Genomic DNA, 13,879 nt, shown 5'->3' on the forward strand with positions numbered 1-13,879 from the left:
GAGGAGGGCGGCCAAAGCAGGAGCTGGCAGAGAAGAGAAGGAACCTGCCAGGTATGCAGAGGTTTGAAGCCAGAGTTCACACTTGATGTGACAGAGGTCAGGAGTCATGGTACCTTCTTGAGCAAGGGAGTGGCTGCCGGGAAGGGGTCCAGGTTGGGATGGGCTGAGGAAGAGAGATGCAGGAGAGTTGTTGCTATAAGTCTCTGCTCAAATCCATGATGAGTCCTTATCCTACTGGACTCCCTGGTTCCAGCTCATTGACTAAATTAACCTTAGAAGCCACCATCAAAAACCACATTTTCCAATGATGTGAGAAAATGCCCACAGTGGAGGGTGGAGGGGAACACTGAGAAAGCATGGAGCGTGTACATTACAATATCAGTTTTGAAGGGAAAGTACACGTGTCTGTGTTTGTAGGGATGCCACTGCTCAGCTTGCTTTAGGATGGGGTCTTGTATATGGTGGGAGTTTTCTTTTTCTCTTTCTTTGCCAAATAGTCTCCTTCTCTTCCCAGGAAGGTTTCTGCCCCTGCAGTAAAGAAGACTTCAATTCTGTTTACAAGGGACTTAGTCTCTGGATTTCGTGGTCTTCCAAGTCCATGAGGGAAGGGTGAGGTGGTGGGTGGGAAGGGAGATGCGAGGGTTGGGAAGAGCTTCCTCTAAACAAGGGGGAGATTCTCCGGGCTGGGCAGGGTAGGGGGAGGCAAGGGGACCCTGGGTCCGAGGGAGGTCCCCAGATGTCAGTGGTCATAGAGAGCCATTTTCCAGTCTCCCCAGGATCTCTAAGTCCCAGTGCAGTAAACACGCAGCCAGAGCCCCCATCTCTCTCCAGGGTTCCTCATGTGGACAGACTCAGTGGCAGGTGACCCAAGGCCCCTCCACAGCCCTCCCCACTCCCACACGCCTTGGCATCATGTGAGACCCAGGACAGGGCACCGGCTAGGACTGCAGGGAGGCTTAGACCCCCACGAAGCTGATTTACACCACGACGTGTGACAGGCTGTTTCCTGCAGACTCACACTGGGGACCTCAGGGGGGTGAGATGGTTGGATGGCATTACCGACTCAAAAGATGTGAATTTGAACAAAGTCCGTAGGGTCCCAAAGAGCTGGACACGAGTGAGCAACTGAACAGCAACACACTGGTAGCCTCAGAGGTCTGCACCAAACACACTGAGAAAAGAAAGGAAATAGTCTGGAGGGAATAGAGCAGCTCTTAGCAGTCACTCTCCCTGCAGGTGGGCTTTGGGGGATTTTCTTTCTTCTCAGGAGTGAACGCTGTTTTTCTAATTTTTTATAATGAGCACTAGTGAATTTTAGATTTGGAAGAAAAAATAATCAGGAAAACTGGGAGGCCAGGCTAAGGGGACAATAAGGGGACAAGACAGCATGATGTCCCTGGGAAGACAAGGTCTGAGGTGGGGGAGGGGGGTTCTGCGATGGCCCCAAGGCAGGGAGACCCCAGGCACCCGTGTGGCATTTGCACGCCCCTCGCCCCTCCCTGAGCAGCTGCTGCCCCTCCCCTTGCCATCGCTCACTCCTGGAGGCCAGAGAGTGCCCCCATCTTTTTTCCCATTAAGACTGACTCACTACTGGCCAGCTGTGGTGGGGCGGAGGTGGGGGACTGAAGACCACGAACGGCTACCAATCCACCCCAGATCCCACCATTTGAAGGGTGTTCAGAGACCAGGGTTTCAGGATGATAAGAACATCCTACATCTTCCTGACTTCTTGCCCCCACCTCTTCCCCACCCTTTTGGGTCTCCTGATGCCATAAGGGTACCTACATCCTCCCTGCAGCCCAATTATATGATTCATCCCAATCTTGCTCTTTTTCAACCCTGATAATCAACAAACCTTCAAGCCCCAAGAATCTGACCTCAAACTGCCTCACCCTCCTCTGTATTTCCCTCCTTATTCATTCTCCACATATTCCTGTTTCCCCATCCCCCTATTTCCCCATCTTCCTTGCGTTCAGTGCAGTGGCTGTCTTACTAATCGCCCTCTGTCCACCTCCCTCATCGTCACACCATGGAAGAGAAAAAATGAGGACTATGCTTCTCTATTCAAAATGACTTTGAAGACATTTTCTTCCCTCCCACCAATGTGTGTAGAGCGAAACCTGCACAGCAGGGAGGACAGGGCCTTGCTCCCACTGGCTGGACAGGGCACTTCTGAGCCAGCATCCCCGCACACACAGGCCTTCAGCTCCCTCTTCAGCCAAGTTTCTGACTTTCTCCCTCCTTCCTGTGTGGTTTTCCAACCACCTCTGCCCCAGAAGGGCAAAGGAGAAAAGAAAAACACACACCTGTGCCCTGCTGGCTGAGGGAAGGAGTCAGAAGTGTGACATTGCTCAGGTGTTTCACAATTTGTCTACAATATTGTTGAAATTTGCACCTTATTTAAATAGAAATACAGATGTAGAGAACAAACATATGCACATCAAAGAAGAGAAGAGGGGGTGGGATGGACTGGGAGATTGGGACTGACATGTTTACACTATTGACACTATGTATAAAATAGATAAATAATGAGAACTGACTGCATAGCACAGGGAGCTCTGTGGTGACCTAAATGGGTTGGAAATCCAAGGAAGAGTAGATATATGGATACATACGGCTGATTCACTTTGCTGTACAGTAGAAACTAACACGACATTGTCAAGCAAATATACTCCAATAAAAATTTTAAAATTTGCACCTTTATAAACTGTCTTTGTTTTGGTACCAAAAGGATGGTTTAATGCCCCATCCTTGTGTGGAACAGATGTTTGAGAAACTGTGGCCCGTCTCTCTGTGGCATCTTCGTGTACCTGACTGTGGGGATATCTCTGCACAAGGCCACTCCAAGGGTCTCCCTCGTTCCAACTCAGTTCAGGAGAGCAGGTTTGAGAAACACCCTTTGCCTTCCTGGGGCAAGCGGGCTTGCACCAAGACCGAGAATCATTGTCTTCAGTTGCCTTTTTAGGACCTTGCCCTTCCTGGTCTGTGATAAATCACAGAAATTCCAGAGGTCACATCTGGGGGATATAAGTGGGCTGGCTCCTGGTGACGAAGACTCTGACACCTCTTGGCCTGTTCAGGACCTTTCTCCATGGTGCTCACTTGGGTCTCTAAGAGTCTGCCCGACTCCAGTCTCTTCTTTCGCTCTGACTTTCTGCCTCTGTCCCCTATGTCCTGCCCTTGGACAGCTGGCTAGACCAGAGCAGGAGCACTCACAGCTCAGGTCAACTCTCCCTAACAAACATCTTGAAAGTTTGGTACTTGCATGAAGTGTCATGGATGCTGGAGGTATGAAGGTGCTCACAAGACAGTCCTTGCTCTCTGGGTTCTCACAACAAGCTAGAGAGACTGGCATGTAACAAGTAAATGACACTAGAGTATGCCAAGAGTCACCCTACAAGTAGGTACCCAGACAGAACAGAGGGGATGGGTGTTAATGTCTGTGTGTATCAGGGAGGTCTTCCTGGAGGAGGTGAAAGGTAGCACAGGTTTTCAAGTCAAGGTCATGGTCTTCTTCCAAAGCTGCTTAAGTCACATTCAGGATGATAGTTTCTTCTCTCTGGATGGGCTGGACTGGGCTAGGTGATGGCCACTTTGGCTCAGCAGCATGGAGAAAACAGAAAGTACTGGCAAGGTTCAAAGATGCGGCTGGGCTCCACCATGGTTCCCACCCGCATTCCACCTGGAATATCCAGGGAGGCTCCCAGAGGCCAGCGCCACTTTCCTCATTGTGAAGGTGTTAATTCCAGCCTGCCCACCTCACGGCTCTGATAATCATAATAAATGTAGCAGAGCCCGAGCCCAGAGGCGGCCGGGACACATGCATAAGAGCCTCAACGAGCAGCAACCTGCTGCCAAAAATGCAAGCGTGGCTGAAACCCCACTGCACCAACCAGCGGTGCCCAGGTTTGTTTCCAGTCTTTCCCCGAGCCAACCTCATTAGTCTCACCCAAATGCATCTCCCTGATGAAGCTCCAGCGGAGGCAGGGGCCCACATCCTTATGGTCTGGGCAGCCGGGGCTCCTAATAAAAAGTAATAATAATAATTAAGAACCACCTATTAGGCGCCTTCCCCATGCCCCTCATCGCTGCAACCCATCCAACCTGGCTCGGCACCAGGAGCGCCCTCCCTGCAGCACCACCGCCCTGGCACACGGCTCCGACCCCCACTAACCAGCATCTGCTGGTGGTTCCTGGGAGTTCAAGGACTTGGGGAGGCAGCTTGGAGGCCATGAGAAACCAAATGCTGCTGCCACCTCTGCTCTGGAAAGCAAGAACCAGCCCTGCTCTGTCTTTGGTCTGTGTTCTTCCTTTTGGGGGTCCTTCCTCACCGCCTGCCATTCACCCCCCAAGCTCTCTTGGCCAGTCACTCAACTCTTGCACCCTCATTGGGGTGCCTTTCCCAATGTCACTGCCCCCACCACTTCCCAAGCCCCTTCCTTGGGCTCCCTGTAACTGCCTCTCAGATGCAATTCTCATGTCTGTTTCATGTTTGTCTCTCTGAGGTCAAGGGCTCGGTGCTGGGCATCAAGTCAGCCTTTTTTTAGAATTTGTTGAATGAATCTACGATGGATAGAGCGTGGTTCGAGGAGGAATTTCAGAAATAGTAGAATGTTAACATCTTACATTTTCCCTTAGGCTAAGAGTTCACAGGATCTAAAATCCCTCCCACAATAAGGATGGTCAGCGGTGCCCCCTCTTCTTGAAGACATCAGCCACATTTTCCTGTACCTGCAATAGAGACATGGCTGAGGGCTTAGCACCATCGAGATGGTGTCCACAGCCCCAGGATCACTGTGGTGGACCAGCCTTCCAGGCCTGGATGGGGTCAGAGCAGCTGGGCTTTCTGTAGCATTTCTGTGTCTGCAGGTCTTTGACAGTGATCTGCAGGCTTGTCTGAGAACAGGGGGGCAGGGGGACATGGATGAGGGCTCCCCTTCCCTCAGGATGCCTCAGTTGAAAAGGGGAAGGATTTGATCGTCCCTTTCCCCACCCAAGGGCAGAGTGGTGGCAAAGAATCTGGTGAGGATCCGTTCTCTGAGAAGCCAGAAAACAAGATGGTGATGTCTTCCAAATTCTGGCAGGGAGAGGGGTGCTAGGGGCCAGGGGCCAGGCTAGCCCCAGGTGAGCAGAGTGCCCCTCCCTCTGCATGGAACACAGGAACCCGCCCGTGGCTTCCTCCACGGGGCACCACATGCATAGTGGATGTCTCGGATGTTTGCTCTTTCTGTCTCATCACTATCCGGGGGTCTGGGGAAGCCCACGTGGATGGGCACACCCACATGCACACACGCAAATGCAGCAAAACTGGGCAACTAAAAGCATTTAAAACACTCAGTACTATTCTGTGACAAAGCACTGCTCACCCGCACCACCACCCATCTCCAGAAGGCAAGAACATTTCCTTCGTTCAGCAGTTCAGCAGGCATTTTTGGAGCATCTTGCCCCAAGCAAACTGCTCACTGCCTGGCCCTTGGTGAGTCCTCCCTGGTGGAGAGAGACAGACCTTAAGATAAAAGAAAAACCATGCAAATCAAAGGATAATCACAAACCAGCACAGGCATGATAAAGGAAAGCAGTGGGTCATAGAAGAGATTTCAACAGGGCCTTCCCTTGTCTGTGCCTGGGAAGTCGTTCTTGATGAAGTGACTTTTGAAGGAGGGCAGGCTTAGGCTGTGTAGTGTAACCTGCATGGGTCGGGGATGAGGGGTGGGCAATGGGAGTAGGGGGTGAGGTTCCAGGAAGAAGGAGTGTGGCCCAAGGCCTCGGGGAGGGAAACTGATAATGTGGAACAGGTCTGAGTGAAGGGAAGCGTGGTGAGAGCGGAGCCCAAGGAGGCAGCAGGGGTGGCCATGGTTACCATAGTTACGAGGGAAGCACGTCAGGTTTGCTGGCTGCAGGGTAGAGGACCACAGGAAGGACCAAGAGCAGGCTCAGAGGACACTCTTTACTTCCATCCTGATGAGAGGTGAGGTCGGCTGGCAAAGCAATTTGGCAGCAGGGGATGCGGGGTGGGGGCCAGGGAGGTTCAAGAACAGGCTGAATCAAGGATGCCCCTGACTGATTTCTACAGAGTGGCTGATGGGGAAGTCTGGATGGCCCAGGCTTGAGGCAGAGTCTGGCCCAGTGTCCTCCAGGGAGAGGGGCAGGGCTGTGGTGAGAGGCACCAGGGTTGAAGCTGGGAACTGGAGGAAGCTGAAGGAGGGTGACAGAATTTGGAAGACATTGCCATCTTCTTTTTCTGGCTGCTTAGAGAGCAAGCCCAGGGTCCAGGGCTCTGCCCCTGGCTGGGCTCGCCCACCTTTCTCCTTTCTCTTGAGTACAATCTCTTTTCTCTTTCGCCTTTCTCTTGAGTACCATCCACGCCTTCCACTGATGCCAGGATGGAGAGAGGCATATCCCAAACCAGCTCTAAAAACAAGCCATCCTGATTTTAAAACACTTAAGAAAGATGAGCCTTTTTAAGCTAAAATATGAGGGATAATCAAAATGAGGAACAAACTATGAACACAAACATTAAATGAGAACTAGCCCCAAATTCTTAATGGAAGGTGGTCAATAACCCCCATGAATTTGGTGTCACTTGGGCTCCCCTGGCTAGCCATGGGCTCCAGTGGAGGCTGATCTAAGCCATGGGCAGGGCCTCCCAGAGGTTCTGGGTTACCCTGTATGGAATCTCCAAGAGTGGTCTGGGAATCAGCAGCCCCTGGGAGCTGGTTAGAAATAGTAATCCTGAGCCCCACCCAGAACTCCTGAATCTGTGCAGAACTATGCAGCTGGGACCCAGCAGTCTACATGTATGCATATGTACTGATGTGAAAGTTACATATCATAAAATGAAGGGTTTTAAAAAATATAATTTTTATTTATTTATTTAATTTTGGCTGTGCTGGGTCACTGTTGCTGTGTGGGCTTTTCTCTAGTTGCAGAGAGTGGGGGCTACTCTCTAGCGTGGTGTGCTGGCTTCTCATTGCAGGAACTTCCTTCTTGTTGCAGAGCACAGGCTCTAGGGCAAGCAGGCTCCATAGTTGTGGCTCCCAGGCATTAGAGCACAGGCTCAACAGCTGAGGCACATGGGCTTAGTTGCCGAGGCATGTGGGATCTTCCCAGACCAGGGAAAGAACCCGTGTCTCCTGCATTGGCAGGCAGATTCTTTACCACTGAGCCACCAGGAAAGCCCCCAAAATGACATTTGGAAGTGTGCAATTCAGTGACATTTAGTGACCTCCCAATGCTTTTGCAACCAGCACCCTTCTCTAGGTCCAAAACAGTTTCATCACCCCTCAAGGAAAGCAATGCCAATGAAGCAATCACCCCCCATTCAGCCCCTGGCAACCCCAGCAATCTATTTTCTGTCGCTATGGATTTGTCTATTCTGGATATTTCATAGAAACGGAATCACAAGATGTGTGGCCTTTCGTGTTTGGTCTTTCACTTAGCATTACATTTTTGGGATTCATCCACGTTGTATCAGTACTAGATTCCTTTGTAAAGTTGAATGATATCCTTTGTGTGGTTAGACCACATCAATCTGTGTTTCAACAAACCCTCCAGGGACTCGCATGCACATCAAATTGGAGAACCACCACCCAGCTGTGCTGGGGACCGAGTCCCTGGAAGGGGGCCCCACCCCACCTCCAGCCACCCACTGCAGACACCTGCAGAGCCCACACCGAGGGCGCTGCTAACCACACAAGAGCTCCATCGGCATGCCCTCTGGCATTCCTGCAGGGCAGCGCTCAGAAACACTTCGGGTGGGTTAGGATTTGAGCTTAAATGTAGTAAAAATGCATCATTTTGAAAATATTCTCTTTGGACAGACCATTTGTTGGTTCAGAGTGGATGCTCTGTCTTTTTCCGCAAAGTTGATTAGGCAGAGGAGGGCCCCAGGCAAGGCAGCAGAGGCAGGGGTCCAGCGGGCTTCAGTGCTGCTACTGCGGGTGTGAAGCCTCACTAACTAACCAGCAGGTACGCTCCCCTCCCTAAGCCTCAGGCCCCCTGCCTGTGAGAGGCTGCGGTGAGGCGAAGGTAAAGAGCACTGGGAGCCAGGTGCCATCAAGGGAAACTGCTCTATTTAAAAAATTTTATGTTATTGAAGTATAGTTGATTTACAGTGTTGTGTTAATTTCTGCTGTACTGCAAAGTGATGCACTTATGCATAGATATACATTCTTTTTCATATTCTTCTCCATTATGGTTTATCACAGGATATGGAGTATAGTCCCCTGTGCTCTACAGTAGGACCTTGTTGTTCATCCATTCTTTATACACTAGTTTGCACTGGCTAATCCCAAACTCCCAATCCATCCCTAGCCCATCTCCCTCCCCCTTGGCAACCACAAGTCTGAGAAACTGTTGTTTGATGGACTGCTATGAAATTGCCATTTTGGTGGCTTGAACAAAGTGCCATGTACATCGGAACAAATGGTGAATTAAGGAGCTGGCATTTTACTCTGAATTCAGTGGAGGTCATTGGAGAGCTTTAGGCAAATGAATGACTGGGGTCACATACTTAATTACAAGATGCACTTTATCTAGGAGCCTTTGGCTTCTGTGGGGAGAATAGAACAGAGATGCTTTTCCCTTTTCCTTGGGGCCGCCAGCAGCCCTCAGGGTCACTGGATCTCTCAAGACATGTCTGATTCTAAGCAACAACCCAGTAGAGACCCTTGTGGGCCCCTGTTTAGCACTGAACTGGTGACCAACTAAGTGAGAAGGTGCCGCTCCATTTTATAGGTAGAAAGACTGTGGTCTAAGAGACAGAGTCAGACCCACCTGCCTCCTCATCCCATGCAATAGCCTCCGGTTGTGGTTCTGGAAGCAGGCATGCAACATCTCTGATCTGGGCCTTCTGGTGTCCAGACTCTACCAGGAACGGGGTCAGTCCTCTGTGAAGCTTGAAATATACCTGGTCCCACACAGAGGAAGCCTGGGGGCCGGATCCCCTCAGGTGCCTCAAGAGCAGTCTGTTAAACACTCCTGAGCATGAACCCCATTTTTGACACACACTAACTGTGTGACCTTGGCCAGCCCACTTCACCTTTCTGAACTCCCCCTCCCGTGCCTGCCAAGACAGAAAAATAACACCATCCTTTGGAGCCACGGGAGAATTAGACATAGCATCTTGTCTTCTGGTCCCAAGGCTGGCCATGCAGGGTCACCCCCTCCTGCCCCCAAGTCACCCCACTTCCCGGCCCTTCCAGGCTGTCCACCTGGATAATGGGGTTCTGTGTACCTCCAGTTCAGAGGCCTCACGCACAGGCAAGATGAAGCTCTGGGCTGGAGAAGCTGGACCCATCTCTCCCAGTAGGCACCCCCTTGGCCCCAGCAGCCCCGGGGAAGGGCAGGCCTGGACTTGAAGGGGAAGTTGTCCTGCTCACTGTCCTTAGAACCTCGAGGATGCCGGTGACACGACAGAGTGTGGACATTAATGCAATCGAAGGGTAATTCAATCACTTCATAGAAGTTGATCTGTCCTTTTTATTACAATTACTGTCGGCTGGGGTGTTTCGTTCCATCATGGAAAATAAACATCATTTATCATACTTGTAAAGATTAGCCCCCGACAGCTACAGCTCTTGCTTTGCATAAATGTGTATTAATGTCGGCCCTGCCCGCAGTGTGGGGAGAAGTCTATATTTCACAAGACTGATTAGGCCCTGTCACTGGTGCTTTAAGTAATGTCTTATCATGACTGATACACCCCGACTGCAAAGTAGCAGCCGGGAGGGTGGGGCTGTTCCAGGCGATTTATGGTGGCACCGGAATGGAAAACAGACCTCGGAAGGTGGGCATCTGTTTCCTCCGGGCCTGAGTCCATCCCCGAGGCTGGGGACTTCCCTCATCCTTAGGCCCTGCCTGAGAAGCAAAGGCTGCCAACGCGAGTGTCAGGGCTGGGGAGCTGGGAGCCTGCTAAACTCAGCTAGGCCCCAGGGCTGGGGAGGTGGTCCAGCCCAGCCCTGAGTGCCCTCTTCTGAGACCCATCACGTTCTGTCTCCTCCACCAGAGGCTTCATCCAGAGGCCCTTGGCACTGATTCTCTGAGGCCTCCCTTCTTTGTCCCTGTGCCCAAGTCAGTCAGGGGCTGCTCCTGGCCACCATTGCTGATGCCCAGATAGTTGTCCAGCCCAGGCCTCTCTCCGGGGCTCAGCCTGGCATCCTAGACCACCCACCTGGATGTCCCACTGTGGTGCTAACCTCCTATCTCGTCTGTCTTCCCTTCTGCCTCTGCATTGTGGCCAGCACAGTCCTGCTAAACAGAAATGAGTTTCTAATAGCCCTCAAGGACTCCGCATGCCCACAGGACAATGCCTAAGCCTTGGCAATTGGGCTTTCAGGCTCTCCAGGGATCTCCTCTCCCCCACCACCCCACTGCCAGACCTTCCTGCTCATCCAGCTATCTCAATTACTTATCCTTCTAAACTTGTTGGGGTACCATCTCTCCAGCTCCATCCCCTGAACCCAGCCCTGCCTCCTGCCTCCACCCACCAGCCCAAAGACTTCCACACTCTGCCCCATCCAGGCCAGGGCAAATCATCCCTCTGAGTCCTCTGACCTGATCCTTCTGACCCCTGTGACATCACAGATCAGGACTTAGGATCGAAAATGTGGGGGAAGGGCTGGCTTCACAGCGCCCGCACTCTGCAAGCCAGAATCTTGGTGCAAAAAGACATTTACATTGTTCTTGGTTTTAGTAATTGCTTTTTATTACATTTGAAAATTCATTTGAATTCTATCATTCCATAAGAACCATAAGCATAAGGAGTTTATACTTAGTTGTATGGTCCCCTGTTTACGAAAGTTATAATAAATAGAGTGTAATGGATGGTATAGTATAAAACAGTAGAATTGTTTTTTTTCTTTCAGCCAGTCTGTTCATTTCTGAGAGGGCAGGGGTCTTGTCTGTGAGAAGTTGTGAGAAGAATGGCATCTATGTGGATGGGGAATGGGAAGTTTGGAAGCACGAAGTGGATGCCAAGGGATGTTGGCTAAGTGAATGACTCACTGAATGAGCACTAATGAATGAGGGCTGCCCTGGGTGACTGGGAACATGATCGAGGCAGGTGCAGCAGGGCTCCAGCAGATGCCCATCGTCTCCATGCAGATCCTCCCTGAGCCCTGAGGATACAGCTCAGGCCTGGATCTGAACTCCCTCTAGGGTCTAAGGCTGCCAAGACCCATCTGACTCTCCATCCTACCCCTACTCCCATGGGGCCTCATGTGGGCTCTCAGGGAGGATCTGAGCCTGTTCTCTACACTTACATCCTTTAAGGGAAAGGCAGTAAGAAGGGGCTTTACTGAGATTAATACAGTTCATCCATTTCAAGTGTACAATTTAATGCAATGATTCTTAGTACATTCACAGAGCCTCCAACCACCACCACAGTCAGTTTAGAACATTTCGTCACCTTGGAAATGTTAGCAACCCTATACCTTTAGCCAGCATTCCCTCTTCTTCCCAGCCCCTGACAACTACTAATGCACTTTCTATCTCTATAGGTTTTCCTATTATGGATTTTCTTACAAATGGGATCCACCTTCCCCTTCCCCTCTCCTTCTCCCATTCTCTCTTCCCGCTCTTCCACTTCCTCCTCCCCCTTCTTCCTCCCCCTACCCCTCCTCCTCCTGCCTGTCTGCCTAGTCTATGGACATGAGCCTGGAGAGGCAGCAGCCATTTTGTATCCATGAGGCAACCTTAGGATGAAGTCACACTCCAAGAATGGTGGAGCAGAAAGGTAGAAGGCACCCACCTCATCCATAACATAGTAGGGCCTACAGGCTAGATTTGGATTTTCTACCTCCAGATTCCATGGTCTGTGAAAAAACAAAACAAATCAAATAAGAAAAACCTATTTGGTTGAGCCACTGTGGTCTAGTTTCTGCTACTTGCGAAAAGACCTCGGTCCTAACAAAAAACACAAAGCTCTGATTAGGTCTGTTCCTGCTCAAGAAGCAGTACAGGGACCCCCATCTTCTGTGGAATGAAGTCAAAATGTGCCAGCTGGGAGCTTATGGCTGGAATACTGTGGTTTGTGTGCCAATGCCCTCTATGCCCCAGATCAGAGGGTTTTGCCTGCTGCTGCCCCTTCATTCTCAACTACACTTGGCTCCTTCTCCCCTCTTGGATCTCCCCTGTATCTCCATGTCCTCCTTGGAAATCCTTCCTTCCCACCCTGAGGGAATTCCCTGGCAGTCCGGTGACTGGGACTCTGCACTTTCACTGCTGACGGCCCCAGGTTGGTCCCTGGTTGGGGAACTAGGATCCCATAGGCTTTGAGGCATGGCCAAAAAAAGGAAGGGGTGTGCAGCTGAGCCACTGCTTGTTCAAGCAGCGCTCACCCCTCGACCCTCACTCGTACCCCCGTACCCACACCCTCTGAAAGCAACCTGGGAGTCTCGTGTGGGCACACGGCGCTTTGTGCTTTCTATCTGCTCTCCTCCCTTCCCCATCCCATGAGACTGCCTCTTTTCTACACCCACTCTGTCCCTTGGGTCCAGGGCAATGCATCGTAGGCATGTCATTGGTACTCCATAGATGTCTTGTGAATGAACGAACGTAGTGATTCTTTAATAATATACTTTATACGATATGGCAACCTATTTCCTATAACACATCAATGCAATAATAAGCTTTATTTATTGGCCAGTTGCTCTCTGGCAAACACTGTATTAGGCACTTAATTTGAAAAAACAATCATGTTTATTTTTTCTTGTGTATACCAAAAGAATAAATGTTCTTTGTTGAATGCAGAAAAATACATTTAATTATCTCTAGTTCCGTCTAAATCTCCTGGTAACACAGGTGAATATCTTTTCAGATACATATAGAATATTATATATAGACACAGAGAGAAAGGGAAAAGGATCACTGTATAAAGGATGTTTTTGGTTAATTTTAAAATTGCTGGTTATTCTTTTACTAGGCTTTTTTTTTAACTGTGCCATTCCGCTGTTGGATCTTAGTTCCCCAACCAGGGATTGAACACAGGCCCTCGGCAGTGGAAGTGCCAAGTCCTAACCACTGGACTACAGGGCTGTCCTTAGGCATTTAAGATTTATGTCTCAACCTCATGTGTAGCCATATTTGGAAACTGAGGCTCAGACAAATGAATTCACACACCCAATACCACACAGCTAGGAAAGTGCCAAAAACCTTTCCTCTTTACTCAACACAGGCAACTTTACAGATTTCTGGTTCTAAGGATTCCTGCGTAAGGTAGGCCCTAGAATGGATATCACATATTTAAGTGCAAATTTAACTGTCATCTTGGGGTGCGTCTATTTCTTCCCTAAGGCGAGCACAGATGGACTTTGGTGGCTAGCAAGCCTCTGAAAAATCACATGCAAAATTTTCTGTGTATGTCTGAACGTTTCATTTTATAAGGGAAGATTTATAGCTTTCAGGAGATCCTTAACCGGCCTGGGACCCCACACAGCCTGGGAGGCACGGGTGTGCTGAGCTCATGTATCCATGCTGGCTGTCTGCTGCATGAACAAACTCACCTGTGCATCACCCACGTCCAGCTCTGCTCTGTGGCTGACGCAGGCCCACCAATCCAGCCCTCAGTCCCCAGATCCTCCCTGCAGTTCTGCTCCAGAGTTCCAGGTGGGACAGACCTTGTCCAGAGTGTGGATGTCAACCCGGCTGAGAGGTCTCAGAGCCAGCAATCAGTGAGCTCCAGCAGAATGAGGGCCAGTAGTTGGGGCCAGCAGGGTCCGGAGATGGATGTGGGAAGAAGGAGGCAGGGCTTGTCATGAGTGACACCCAGGGCCCCCCAGAGATGAATCACTGACTGAGGATACACAGGCTCTGGGAAGGGGTGGGAGGTTGTTTCCAGCACCTGCTGGGGCTCAGAAGGCTTGGGATACCTAGGCTGGAG

The sequence above is a fragment of the Bos mutus genome, chromosome 2, assembly GCF_027580195.1.
Source record: "Bos mutus isolate GX-2022 chromosome 2, NWIPB_WYAK_1.1, whole genome shotgun sequence".
NCBI classification, from domain to species: Eukaryota; Metazoa; Chordata; class Mammalia; order Artiodactyla; family Bovidae; genus Bos; species Bos mutus.